Below are 14,027 nucleotides of genomic sequence, written 5' to 3' on the forward strand. Positions count from 1 at the left end.
AAGGATGCTTAAATCTCATTCGGAATTGCAAACAGGATAGACACCAGAAGCAGTAGAAGAGAGGGAACAGGACAGGAGCCTACCATAGAGGCCCTCTGAAAGGCTCCACCCAACAGGGAATCAAAGCAGATGCTGAGACTCACAGCTACTCTTTGGGTAGAGCACAGGGAGTCTTATGGAAGAGGGGGGGAGATAGAAGGACCCAGAGAGGACAGAAGCTCTACAAGGAGACCAACAAAACAAAAAAATCTGGGCCCAGGAGGCCCTGCAGAGACTGATGCACCAACCAACCATGCATGGAGAGGACCTGGACCCCGTGATCAGATATAGCCTAAAGGAAGCTCAATTTCCATGTGGGTCTCCAAGTAAGGAGAGCAAGGGCTATCTATGACATGAACTAGGTTGCCTGCTTTTTGATCACTTCTTCCTGGTAGGTGACCTTCCCAGCCCACAGAGGAAGAGGATCCAGCCAGTTCTGATGAGACTTGATAAGCCAGGGCCAGATGGCATGGGAGGAGGACTTCCCTTTTTTGTGGACCAAGGGAAGAGGATAGAGGGAAAGAGGGAGGGAGGGTGAGATCAGGAGATGAGGGAGGGAGCTACAATTGGGATATAAAATGAATAAATTGTAAAAATTAAAATAATAATAAGAAAACACCTTAAAATATAATCTTTGTTGACAAATTTTGTTGATCATTATTTGAAGATCTGTATAACAGGGCTATGAGTGCTGAGTACAGATGGCCAGAGGCAACACTTTTCACTGGTGTCTCTGCTTTGTCTCTTGTGTAAATGGAGACTCTAATAACAGAGACATGATTTTGAAGAGCCAGAACCAAACTATTGTGAGATGGTCTTGGGAGCAAATTCAGAGAACTGTTTGCTCTTCACTCCCATTCCTTCTCTAAGAACTTTCCCATTGGGCCAAATCTTTGAAACACACCAGAATTGGTTCTGCATAGACTGCCACCAGGGCTATTTGCTTCATGCAGTGAAGTAAATCCAGGACACATATAAAGTGGCTTGGCTTCTGAGTTGCTTATAAATAAAGAGGCCCCTGAACTCACAATAGCTTTGCTGTGGGAATACATGCTGGCTTTCTCTCCTGGAGCAGTGTTAGAAACAGAGCTCACATAACATGATTGCGTGAAGAATAAGGACTGGTGTACTAATGGTAGATGCTGTGGTCTTCTACAGGAAGTGACCCCTAGGAATGACCACAAGGAAAGTGAAAGATACATATCTCCGGTTCTCCAATAGGGGCCTGCCTTGCATATGATCTCACACAATTACCTTTTATGTGCTGAGTTCTTTTGTTGGTGGTTTGAATGAGAATGGCGCCATAGGCTCATGTATTTGAATGTCTGGTTCCCAACTGATTGACTATTTAAGAAGGATTAGGATGTGTGACCTTGTTAGAGGTGGAGTTTCCTTATTGGGGAAAGGGGTAGGCTTTGAGTTTCCTTTTTTTAAATTAAAGATTTATTTATTGTTTGTTTATTATTTATTTATTATTTGTGTGGTATTCTGTCTGCATGTATGCCTCTGGGCCAGAAGAGATCACCAGATCACATTATAGATGGTTGTGAGCCACCATGTGGTTGCTGGGAATTGAACTCAGGACCTTTGGAAGAATAGACAGTGCTCTTACCCTCTGGGCCGTATCTCCAGCCTGGGCTTTGAGTTTTCATGAGCCCATGCTAGGCTCAATTTTGCTCTCTCTCTCTCTCTCTCTGCCTCTATCTTGTAGATCAGATGTAACCCCTGCTCCAGCATCATGCCTGCCTGCCTGCCCGCATACCATTCTGCTTCCCACTATAATGATTATGGACTAACCTGCTGAAGCTGTAAGCAATCCCCTAGTTAAATGCTTCCTTGTATAAATTGCCTGAGTCATGGTGTCCTTCACAACAGAACAGTAACCAAGATACTACCTCACCGGCAGGTGACTAACATGGACTTGGTACTCAACCATTCTAGGCGGCTGATTGCAAAGCATGAGTAGTTTAGAGCCTGTAGGCCTGGTGTGGGGTTGGCTTCTAGTGTCTCGCTCTCATTGTGGCAACTGAAGAAAACTATTAAACTCATTTTTTTCTTTCTGTTTCTTTCTTTTTAAAACTTTCAGTTCTGGAGTCTGAACCATATTTTTCAGATTTTTTTTTTTTTTTACCTGTAAGCTAGAAACAGCCATGCCTTCTCTCTTTGAGTTTGTGAAGATGGTAGGAGGTGGCAGATGGTAAGGCTAAGCACAGGGCTAGCCAGGAGTGCTGGATGCCGATTGGCTGTCATTGGATTGTGTCTGTAGTCTTATGCTGGAGAATCTCGTAGAAAAGATGCATGGAATGGTTGAAGAGTCATTGTTGTGAATGGAAGCTTCCCTGAGATCAATAGGGTTGGTCGCTGGGCAACCAGCATTCACATACCACACTCCTCAGGGAAGGGGATACCACACTCCTCAGTTTCCTGGGAAACTGGAACAGAAACAACTAACTAGGATCCTGGAGGCGGAGGATGCCAATTGCACAGCAGGTATGGATTACGAAGGGACTGCTGACCTCCAGTGAGCCAGTGCTGTGAGAATATAGCAAAAGCACATCTGACAGACACCTCACAGGGATGCGCCGGATGGCCCTATCTACAGGGGATACGTGACCTCAGATAAACTCCTGACCTTCTCAGTCCTCAGCTGCTTCATCCATAACATGGACATGGTAACTTTAGCCTCACAGGGTCCTACTGGGTCATATACCTCAGGGCCTGAATGGTTCACCCATGGCATCTCACTCCATCTCTGCCTATGTGCTGGCCACTTGGGGAAGTTCTCTAGGAGATTCTCAGAGGATTATAAAATTGATGTGCCGAGCTCTGACAACAGTGTCTGGCTTAGTCTCAATAAGAACGGCTTCTATTATTGCTACTATAGCTATTCAAGTTTGTTTTTTTTAAACAGGGTTTCTCTGTGTAACCCTGGCTGTCCTGGAACTCTATGTAGACCAGGCTGGCCTTATACTCACAGAGATCCACCTGCTTCTGCTTCCTAAGTACTGGGATTCAAAGTGTCCGCCACCATGCCCAGCTTATTTGATTTAAATTATTGAGTTGTCAATGCATTGGAAAGTTGTCATGCTGAGCATCTTGACCCTGAGCTTTCTGTACACCTACATTATCCTTTGCTGCTAGAGGTAGGTGTTCTGGCTAGGAATCCAAGGCTTAAACACTCATGGTGGAACTGTAAGGTCTGAGAGTGTTTGGGTACACATAGAGTTTAAGGTCCTGCAAAGCAGGCTGTTATTCTGCACTCATCAGAAAGACTGAGGATACAATCTAGCTATCAGTAGTAGCTCAGTGTCATACACAGATTTGAGTCAAGTTACAGCCTTGTTCTCTGATTCCACACGGGGCTCTTGTGCAGTGCTAACCAGGTGTTTGGAAATAGAATGTCTTCATCATGGGTTCTCAGCGTCTCCTGCCATTGTCTCAGGCATCCTTCAGAAAGAGCTGGCGCCTCTTACACAGTGTTCTGACACTTGCCTTCCCAGGGTTTGGATTCCAAATCTGCACATGACTGAATGAAGTGGTCTTCTCCATGGGCTGCAGAACCAAGTTCAGCTTTTCCCCTTTTCTTACTTGCTTTCTGAAAATGCACGAATTACAGATTTCTTTCTGTCATCCTTCACTTGACCCAGCTGACACATCCTCAGGCTTGAATGCTTCCTCTAGAAATCCCCTCAGAAATCATAAGAGGACATTTGCTCCCCTAGGACGAGAGATAAGGGTTGTTGTGAGCTACCATGTGGGTGTAAGACCTAAATCTGGATCGTCTGTAGCAGCAGCAAGTGCTCTCAACCAGTGAGCTGTCTCTCTAGCCCTCAAGTTATTCTTTTAAAATACTGTCCCCTCAGCATGAGTTTCCTCTGATGCTTCTGTTTACTCATAGCTGGACACTGGCCTCCTCATTATGTCACTTACAGTGCCAGGATCCAGGCTTGATCTGTAAGTAGTTAGTGTCATTCAATACCTGCCACCCAAGAAGGATGGGACTTGGACCTTTCTAGCTCTAGATATCAAAGAAAGCATGGCTTCTCTGGGAGACAAAGGTAAACAAAACATTCTCAAAATTTCTCTAGGAGCAAGTCTCTCTTTGGGGAGGAAATGATAAAGGATGAGTGAGGGAAGATGAAGAGTGGATGGTGCAGGAGTCTGGTTATCTTGGACCTTATCCTGAACTTCCCCTTTCCCTTCAGAAGGGTTGGTGTCTTCATCCGATCAATGAGACTGGGGCATGAACCTTCTCACAGTCCACGAAACAGCTTTTGTTGATCACGGACTGTCTTTGGATAGTCCTGTGGCCTGGTAGAGAGTCAAAGTTAACTAGTAAGGAGGCTCTGGTGAAGACTCCAGGTCAGACTCAAGGTCAGACTCCTGGGACAGGGGGCAGAATGGGGCAGGAACAGATAGATAGCTCACTACCTTCCCTTTGTGAGTGTCATCTGTCACACAGGCTTCCTGAAGTCAGGCCCTCACAGCAGTGTAGTTGGCCTGGACTGTGTTTGTTACCTGTCTCTTTGCTGTGACAAAATACCCAGCAAAGGCAACGTAAGGAAAGGAAGGTTTATTTAGCTCATGGAAGGCAAAGCATCGTGGCAAGAGCATCTCAACCTAGGGCGGCAGGAGCATGAGACAGCTTCTCATATTGTACTCGGTTATGAATGAGACAGAGATGAAGGCTGGCACTTTCTTCTTCATTTCTCCCTTAGTATTCAGTTGAGGACTCCAAACACCTGGATGGATATACCCGCATGGTGAGCCTTCTCGCCTCCTTTAGACCGCACAGACACTCCTAGAGGTGTGTTTAGTGGGAGATTTTAATCCCAGTCAAGTTGTCAGTAGTTCTGGACACTGGGAAGTGACATATCAGGGTGCCAGAGGCTTGTGTGATCCATGTCCGAGTCTCATGTGGTGCTGATTGGTGTCCTTACTCAGCAGAAGAGGCCTCTGTGGTGGCAAGTTCCCTGGTTAGGCATGGTGATGGTTAATATTACATTCAAAGTTTAAACTTACTGTGCTTGAGAGACCAAAAAGAAAACTAACAAGACTCTCTAACATGTAAGCCCCTTGCTTGTAAAGGTTGTACCGCTGCAGCCCACTTCCATTTTTGTTTTCCCAGATGATAAAGACTACTATTTTGTTTTCTTTTGTTTTTTGTTTTTAGTTAGTTAGTTTGTTTGTTTTGAGACAGGGCTTCTTTGTGTAGCCTTGGCTGTCCTGGACTCACTTTGTAGACTAGTCTGGCTTAGAACTCAAGGAGGTCTACCTACTTCTGCCTCCCAGAGTTCTGGGATCATAGGCGTGTGCCACCACTCCCTACTTGAAGACTGTTCTTAAACTGGCTAATTTTGTAAAATTTGCTGCTCTTGCAAGATAATGGGTTAAGGCTAACTGCTATTTCCTCTTTTGTAAAAACTGCCTGCTTACTCAAGATAACCAAGGGGGTCTTCAAACATCTGTTACAAAATCAAATTCTGCTTACAAAAAGACAGTGTATAAGCTAATCCATCCCTGAATTGTAACTGTGGGGTTTGCCTTTATAAGCCCTGGGCTGATATGGCTAGGCACTGCAGCTTGGGAGTACATTCAGGTGCAGTCCTGATGTCAGGTGGCTGGTGCCAATATCTTTCCTCCCTTCTGTCTGTTGTTTTGGTCAGAGCAACACAAAACTAATTAATACAGGCAGGAATTCCATCCTCCCGAAAGTCCCACCTCTTAATAGCAACACAGTGGGAATTTCAACAAGGGAATTTTGAAGAAACACAAACATCCAGGTGCATGACTGCTTTTTTAAAAAAGAGTATTTTTATTAATTCTTTGAGAATTTCATACAATATATTTTTAGCATGCTCCTTTCCCTCATTACTTCCCCAGCCCATCCCAGACCCACCTTCACCTATTTATCCCCGACCCAAACTTCACGTTCACTTATAAAACAATAACCCACTGAGTCTAATTTTTTTCTGCCTATATACTCCTGTATGTGGGCCTTTTTCACATCGGAGTGTGGTAAACTTAACCAGAAAGGTGAAAATTATGTGTTTATTTTATTTACTGTGTTGGAGGGGGCTTTCCCAGGAGATCTTCTATCATGTAGGTATAAGGGATTGAACTCAAGAGAGTCAGGCTTGATGGTAAGTGCCTTAATGCTCTGAGCCATCTCCCTGGCCCTTAAGTACATGATTTCTAAGCATTAAGCAGGCTCTAGGGAGTGTGAGCGGATCACTAATGTGTTCCGTGCACCAGAATCAGCCCCGAGTCTCTCCTTCAGCCGTACCTGCCTCTCAAGCGCTGAAATGAAGTAGAGAGGTAAGACTCCAGGAACTATCATTTGTCTAAATCAATGGTTCCATGTCCCTGTCACTCTGAGCCTTTCAGCTAAGCCACAAATTTACTCCATTTAAAGGATGAGAAAAGACAAGTAAGAGCCACCAAGGAAAGGAGTTTGGACATATAAATGTAAGAAAATTGGCACTTTTCATCTGAAAACCTACTCACACAGGGGCACAGACAGTATGTATGTAGTTAATTAACCAGAAGAGTGTTGACGGTGTCACCTCCCAGTTGTCTCTACCGCTGTCACAGCGCAGTGAGCAACCTGGAGACACACACCAGTAGGCTGGCCTCTCGACCACACCCCCAAGCCCTCCCGCTCTCTGCCACAAGACTGAACAGCAGCAAACTAATGCTTCCAGGTCCCGAAGGCACCCTGGGGAGGTAAAGTCCTCCTGCAGCCAGGAGGGTGGGGGGTGGCTCCTGTGCAGAGGTGTTGAGGCTCATTAGTGTTTCTCCAGCAATAGGGTCTAGCCACTTCTGCTCTCTGGGTTGCAGGCTCTCGGTTTACTGTACCCAGGCAAGCATCTGTCACCCCCCAGGAGACTATTTAAACACAATATGTCACCTTTAACTGTCTGCTAATGGAAACACCGCTGTGGGATTTCTTGATGATCAGTACTACAGCCAATTGTGCTAGGACATGCGCATGTGGCCCCCCCCACACACAGAGGGGGGAGGGATTCAATAAGCTGAATTCTAGTCCCACTTGAGATTCATGTTTAGCTGGTTTAGCCTCAACAGAAAATGAACAGGGTGTACAAAGGGGGAGATCAAAAACAACAACAACAACAAAATCCAGAAAAGAGGTTTTTGTTTTTGGTTTTTTTTTTGTGGTAAGCTGTTTGTCTTCATGTTAATTCGGACAGTGGTGAGTGGTGCCCTCCACAGCATGCCTGAATGTTGTTCTGAGTGGACCAGCACAAGAGACATCAGCTTTGGGAGACCGACCAGGGGCTTCGATATGGCAACTGGAACCCCTACATTTTAAAGCATCCTACGTTCTAATCCATCCTTCATCCGTTCATCTCTGCTCCGCCAGGGTGACCAGGTGACCAGAAGGAGTAGGGCCTTGGGGTGGCACATACATCTTCATTAGCTCTGGAGAGGAGAAGATCAGTTACTTAGCAGGCCCATTAGTCTTTAGTGGGGTCCCGAGACCCAGGAATAGGGGGTGCCGCCAGCTTCTGGAGCTCTGCTGGGCAGAATGTGTGCTTGGGTCACAGGGACCAGGATGCTTGCTGCTCAGAAGACAGCCACTAAGATTCCAGCCGTCTCCAGCCCACCCTGTCAGGTGGGCACACAAATGAGACAAGGCTGGACTCAGTGAGGAAGCCTTGGAGACCAGATAGGCCGTGTGGATCTCTCTGACCGTTGCTGGGAACAGAGGAAACATTGTCTTTCATGTGCTAAGAGCAGGTAGCATTTCAGAAGGCTCAGACTTCCAGGCCAGGCTAGTCTTCAGGGGAAGAATTTGAGGGGTTGGCATAAAGACTGGTAAAATTGCTTGGTAATTAACATTATAAAGACTGGTAAAATGGAGACTTCATCCTGCGGCTCTGGGAAGCTACAGGGGGCTACGCATGGCCTGAAGGAAGCTGGCGACTGCACAGTAGAATACTTGGCTCATTCTAGGAAGTCAGGGCCACAGATCCCTTGATGAAGTAGGGAAGCTGGGTCTTGCTGGAGAGTTCAGGCTAACCTCTCCAGTGCACCCCGATCCCATGATCCCATGCTGCCTGCCATAATTCGGTCTCATTCCTGCTTCAGAATAGCACAAATACTTCAAGTCTAAGCTGGGACTTGGCACATTTCTGTGCTGGAAGCCACTGTTTTCAATTTTCAGCCTGACAGGCAGCCTTGAGAAGCCTGACATAGCGTGTCTTGCTAAGGCTAAGGTTTCATGTTAGACTCTGTTGCTGGTGCTTGGATTGCAGGTGTTGGGGTAAAGTGGCCTGTACCAGGAGGTACACAACAGGCACTCAGCTCTACTAGGTCTTTCTTCCTATGCAGTCCTTCCAAGCCAAGGCTACCAAGTCTACATCCCCACCCTGACTTTTTACTTTAATAGACTCAGCATCATCACACAAAATGTTTCTCAACAACAACAACAACAGTAATAGCCAGTGCTTATGTAGGGACCAGCCTAAGTGCTTGCATTAGTCTGCTTTTCTGCCATCTCTTCCTAGTACGCACATTGTCTTCCTCTTTCTTCTCTGTGGACGGATCTGGAGGTTTTGCGATGTGCAAAGCAGGTGGATTGATTGGTTATCGATCAAGGCTGAATTATGAATGACTCCTTCCAGTAAAATGATTCCCATAAACTCAATTTAGTAGCTCCCACCACAGCCTCAGCACCCAAGGGATGAGTGTCTCAGGACTGCCATGGGGAACTAGTTCGTGTTTGCATCAGCAGCACTGATGGCAGCACCTGATAGCTCACTGGACATACTGAGGAGAGCTCCCCACACTTGATGCTGAGAGGCTGGCAGCACAGGGTTACCCCTGTCTGACACCCTCACTCCTGGGCCTTGATGCCAGTCTGTAAAACAGAATTCTGATCGTCACTCTGCTCACTCACCTCTCAGTGCTGTTGCATTTTGGAGCACTGGAGCTGTGTTAGCACATGTTCATTTATTCTTTCCTTCTCTGCTATCAACCAAAGCTTGTTTATGCTGAACTTCAAAGCCACTTCCAAGCAGCTCTTTCCTAATTGCTGTTTTTATTCTGGTTTGCTTCATGCCAGCTCTACCCTCACCACCCACACACACATGCACACTCAAACATGCATTCTCACACACACATGCACACATACCACACAGACATATATACCACAACATACACCACACACATATGACACACATATACATATTATGTACACCAAACGCACATATACATACACATCACACACACACACAAATATTTCACACACACTGTATTCATACATACTAAAAACACACATAAGCATATCACAAACACACACATATACATACCAAAACATGAACCTTACCATGTGGACACACATACATGTGAACATACTCTCACATGCACATTCATACACACATGTACATTTACACAACATATACACACATACCACACACAAACATATCTACCATATACATCACACACACACACACATACATATCATATACATTATATATATACACATACTAAACACACATATGAGCATATCACATACACATGCCAAAACATACACCTCACCACAAATACATATGTGGACATATATACATGTGAACATACATACCGCACTTATACACATATACACATCCCCACATTAACATATATATGTTATATATAAACCCATACCATACACGTACATGTACACACGGTACAAAACACATACCACATACCCATCTGTCTCTGTCTTTCACACACACACACACACACACACACACACACACACACACACTTCACACATATACATACTGTGCACACACACTACAGTTACACATATACCTTTCCTCTCTCTGATATACACACACACACACCTTCCTCTCTCTGATATACACACACACACACCTTCATCTTTCTCTGTCTCACACATACACACACATACATATTGACAGCACCACTCACTATATCTGTTCCTATCCTCAGTAAGGCAGAAGTTCATAAGCAGAACAAATAGCAGAGATTCCATTTTGAGGTTAATTCTAAGCCCACGGAGGCAACAGTAGCCCACAAAGAAGAGAGGGGCATAACAGACTAACTCAGCACAGCAACCTTTCATCAGCCCCTGGCCTTCACCCTTCCAGTGGTGGTGCTGGCTTAGGGTGCCCTTACAATTCACCACTACCTCTTCAGACACCCTCTCCAGCAGCCACTATGCACTCAGTGGCGAGTGCTTCACCCCTTCTCTGGGCAGTACCAGTGCCTTTTCTTTTTATGCATTTTCCTTGGGCAGCTCACCTTCCTCTTTCTCTGTGTCATGCAGCTCAAGGGTAGAGCGCCTCCCTTAAATCCACCAGTGAGGACCTGAGCGTGTGTCTCTGGTAAACCATTTGCCTAGCGTATGTATGTCCTATGTTCAACCCTTATTAAAGTTACTTTTATAAAATTGTGTTTGTTTCTCAGTTTCTCTGGACTATAACCCAAATAATTGAGACTCTATGATATTACTTGTTTAACAAGCTTCGCAGCACAACAACTGAGCAGTAATTACTATTTCTTAACCCTCTAGGCTAGTCTGGCTTCCTCCCACAGTAAATATCGGAGATACTTTCACTTTATGTATTCTCTGCTCCAGTTCCTCTCTCCTGGACCTCTGCCTTGGCTGACCCCCTACTTCCTCCTCTGACTCCTCCTCCCCTGGCTGGCAGAAAGTCCAGCCCTATTCTCTCCCCTGTTCAGTGACTGGCTGCTTTTTTAGCATATCCGAGGACAATGAAGAGCAATGTTTACATAACATTTGACAAGAGGTTCTCGGAGCAAGAATTGCAACCAGATAAAGGGGGGGGGCATTGTACAGAAATCAGCATTTGAATTTCACAATAACCTCATGCCTACAAACTCCTAGTACTTGTTTTCTATCTATGTGCCACATCACAAGAAGTTCAGGAAGAGAGGCAGAGAGACTGATTGCTCCAAACCACTCATATGTTAGGCTTCCCATCAGATCTGCTGACTTTCAAGGCCACTGCCACCAATACCAAACTAAAGCATTTGTTGGGATCAGTAAGCAGGCACTTCTAAGGCCAGCCCCAAGGGACCTGACAAACCGGTTATCAGGCATTTGTGAAGACACCCAGACCACCTGGAATTACCTGCGCATGCCCTGGGTCACCCTATAAGAACTCCTGGAGCCCCCCCTCTTACTCTTACTCTCTTGTCCTCTCTCTCTCTCTCTTTCTCTCTGGGGAGCCCCCCTTTCCCTCTTCCCCTAATAAACCTCCCATGTGGAACCGATCTCGTGGTGTGATTTGTGAACCTGAGTGTAACCTCCACAGGCGCACAGGCGCACGTTTCCCAACATTCCTACGTTTCCCAACATTGGTGTGTTGGTCCTAACAGCATTACTTTTCCAACCTTCTGTTGAAAACAGGGAATTCACTTGTCACAAGAAATCTCAGCCATTTGTGAACGGTGATAAGGGAGTCCACTCATGTTGCCTTAGGCCACCAGATCATGAGCCTCCCTAGGAAAACAGTTCTATTCCCAAGAGGTCATGGAGATAGTCTTTCCCAAGTCCATAGCAGCTGTGTTGCTCCAGGTGGACAGAATCATGACCTTTTTCTAGGAGATGAGCCCTTTCCTTTCCTCCAATCATTGACTTGCCTTCTAAACAGCTTCTTCCCAACCTCTCACAGCAGGTCCAGGATTGGTGTGTTGCTGTCTCCCCAAGTAGAGATTGTCCTATGCATATGCCTGCCAAATGATCCATCCCTGGTTCTTGTTAGAGCAGCAGGTGCCATTTGGGGATTCCATCTTCTTTCCCAGTGGATGAGATTCATTAGAGTGCAAGGCAGAGGGTACCGGGCAGTGGAGTCTAAGGCTGAGACTGGATGCTATCTCATTTCTGCTGCAGACTTGACCAAAGAGGACAGAACATCCTGTCCTGTCAGCACCAGTCCATCGGGTACTTACCTCAGCTTGTAGCCTCTACTAGAATGTTGTAAATTAAAAAAAGGTTGGGCTACATAAAATTTATTGTTAGCCCTAAAATTATCATGGTGGTATTATTTAACCCAATATCACAAATAATAAGACACAGACACCTGTTTAATTTTATAATTGCCTTATTTACTTTGGGCCTGGCAGATATTTCACCTACACTAGCTCAATAATCTTACCATCCATCTCCCTGCCCCCATCCAATGCCATCCACCTTAATCTTCCTCATCTGGTCCATCTTCCATCCATAATCCCATGGTACTTGCTTGTATTCTTCATTTGGGCCTTTTTACGTCATTATTCTTCCTCCAGGCCAACATGTTTTTTTTTCTCCACTCTAATCCATTGTGGCATGCTGTTTCCTCCTCTCTTCCCATTTGTCTATGTCTATGTTGTTCTGTCCTCTCCATGCCCGAGAACCTAAGCCATGCCTACCTCCTTCTGCCCTGTCCAGGAATAGGCCATTTAATCTACCAATCAGGTATGTCTTAGGCAGGTTTACAAAACAAGGATATGTGTAACCAGATTTTGAGGGCCAGTAACATGCATCAGACCAACCTCCAACACTGGAAAGAGGGCAACGGTTTCCAGTGGGGAGGGAAAGGAAGGAACACACAGGACAGGATAGTGTGTAGCTCTCATAAGCATGGATGTGTCTTTACTGTGAAGTTTATAGGAAAAAATTGTCAGACATAATAGAGCATGCCTATAACCCAGGAAGCAAAGGCAGGAGGATTATGAATTAAAAGTTATCCTTAGCTGTATAGCAAGTTTGAAGCCAGTTTAGGCTGCAGACAAACCCATCTCATATGTGCATGTGCATGTGTGTTTGCGTGTGCGTGTGTGTGAAAGAAGGACATGGCAATTTCTATTGTGCTTCATTCATAACCCTCAGGTAAGTTAGTAAGTTACTACAGGTGCTTATGGAGACCTTCTGTGTTCTTTGTTTCTTTTGCAGACAGGTGATCTGAGGTATGAATCACTTGGACTTTAGACTATGGCCTGGTAAAATCCAGAGACACTGACAATGTTTTTGATGAGGTATGGTTTATGCCAGCCCAGCAGGCTGGAGACTTGAACCATGTCATGTGTGGTGGTATTCCCCAGAGCAGGGATGAAGATGAAGACTCTTGTGCAGGTGATTTACAGAGGCAACACTCTCCTGCTTTCCAGAGAAACCTTTGGGAGGGTGAAAGAATCATGGTGAAGCCAAGCCAAGATTCTGGCTTCGCTGAAGTTACCACTTTGCATTCCTGGAGCTCAGGAGCAGATATGGCACTGTCCATCTCTCCATTCAGCAAGGAATTGGGCTTTCAGGTCCTCATCGGTACTCTGGGGGGGGTGGCCTCTAGGGTGTTTCTGGGCCAGGCGGATGCTCAAATGAAGGGCAACACTGAGCCATTAGCAAATTGGAGACAGAGAGTGGCCTCGTAATATCTACTATGGAGGACTTTGAGCCAGACTGTGCTTAAACCCTCTGCTCCTATGTTGTACAAGGTTAATTCCTCTTTGCTTTGGTTTCCACACCTGTAAAATGAGAGGTAGTAAGAATGCCTCTCTCAGAGTGTCTGTGATGATGGAAGGAAGAGACATGTACAAGGGTTTAGAGCAGCTCCTGGCACATGTTGAAGACTCCGCAGGGGGAGAGAAGATGACTGGTACATTTAATGGGCTAGAACTTCCTTGGAAGTCTGTAAACTGTCCTCCTCCAGTGTCTCCATTGTGTCTGGCTCTGGTACAGAGCAGTGGAGGAAGTCTTTCCCTGAACTCAGCAGGCTCAAAGGAAGGGCAAGGACCAGAGTTAGGAGGGGGAGAAAGAGGGAGGAACCCAGTCTGCAGGTGGTCTCTTCCTGCCTCCCTCCAGCTTTCTGAGTAGGGCTTGTGCCTGCCACAACTGGATTTTTCATGCTCTTCCAAACGAGACTATAAAAATTCAGCCCATTTGGTTTGCAGACAGAAACTTTGCTTTTAAAATCTTTGAGTTATTTCCTCCTTTCTCCCTTTTCAAGGCTGAA

Source organism: Psammomys obesus, unplaced genomic scaffold (assembly GCF_907164565.1).
Source record: "Psammomys obesus unplaced genomic scaffold, mPsaObe1.curated_primary_1811, whole genome shotgun sequence".
In the NCBI taxonomy this organism is placed as follows: Eukaryota; Metazoa; Chordata; class Mammalia; order Rodentia; family Muridae; genus Psammomys; species Psammomys obesus.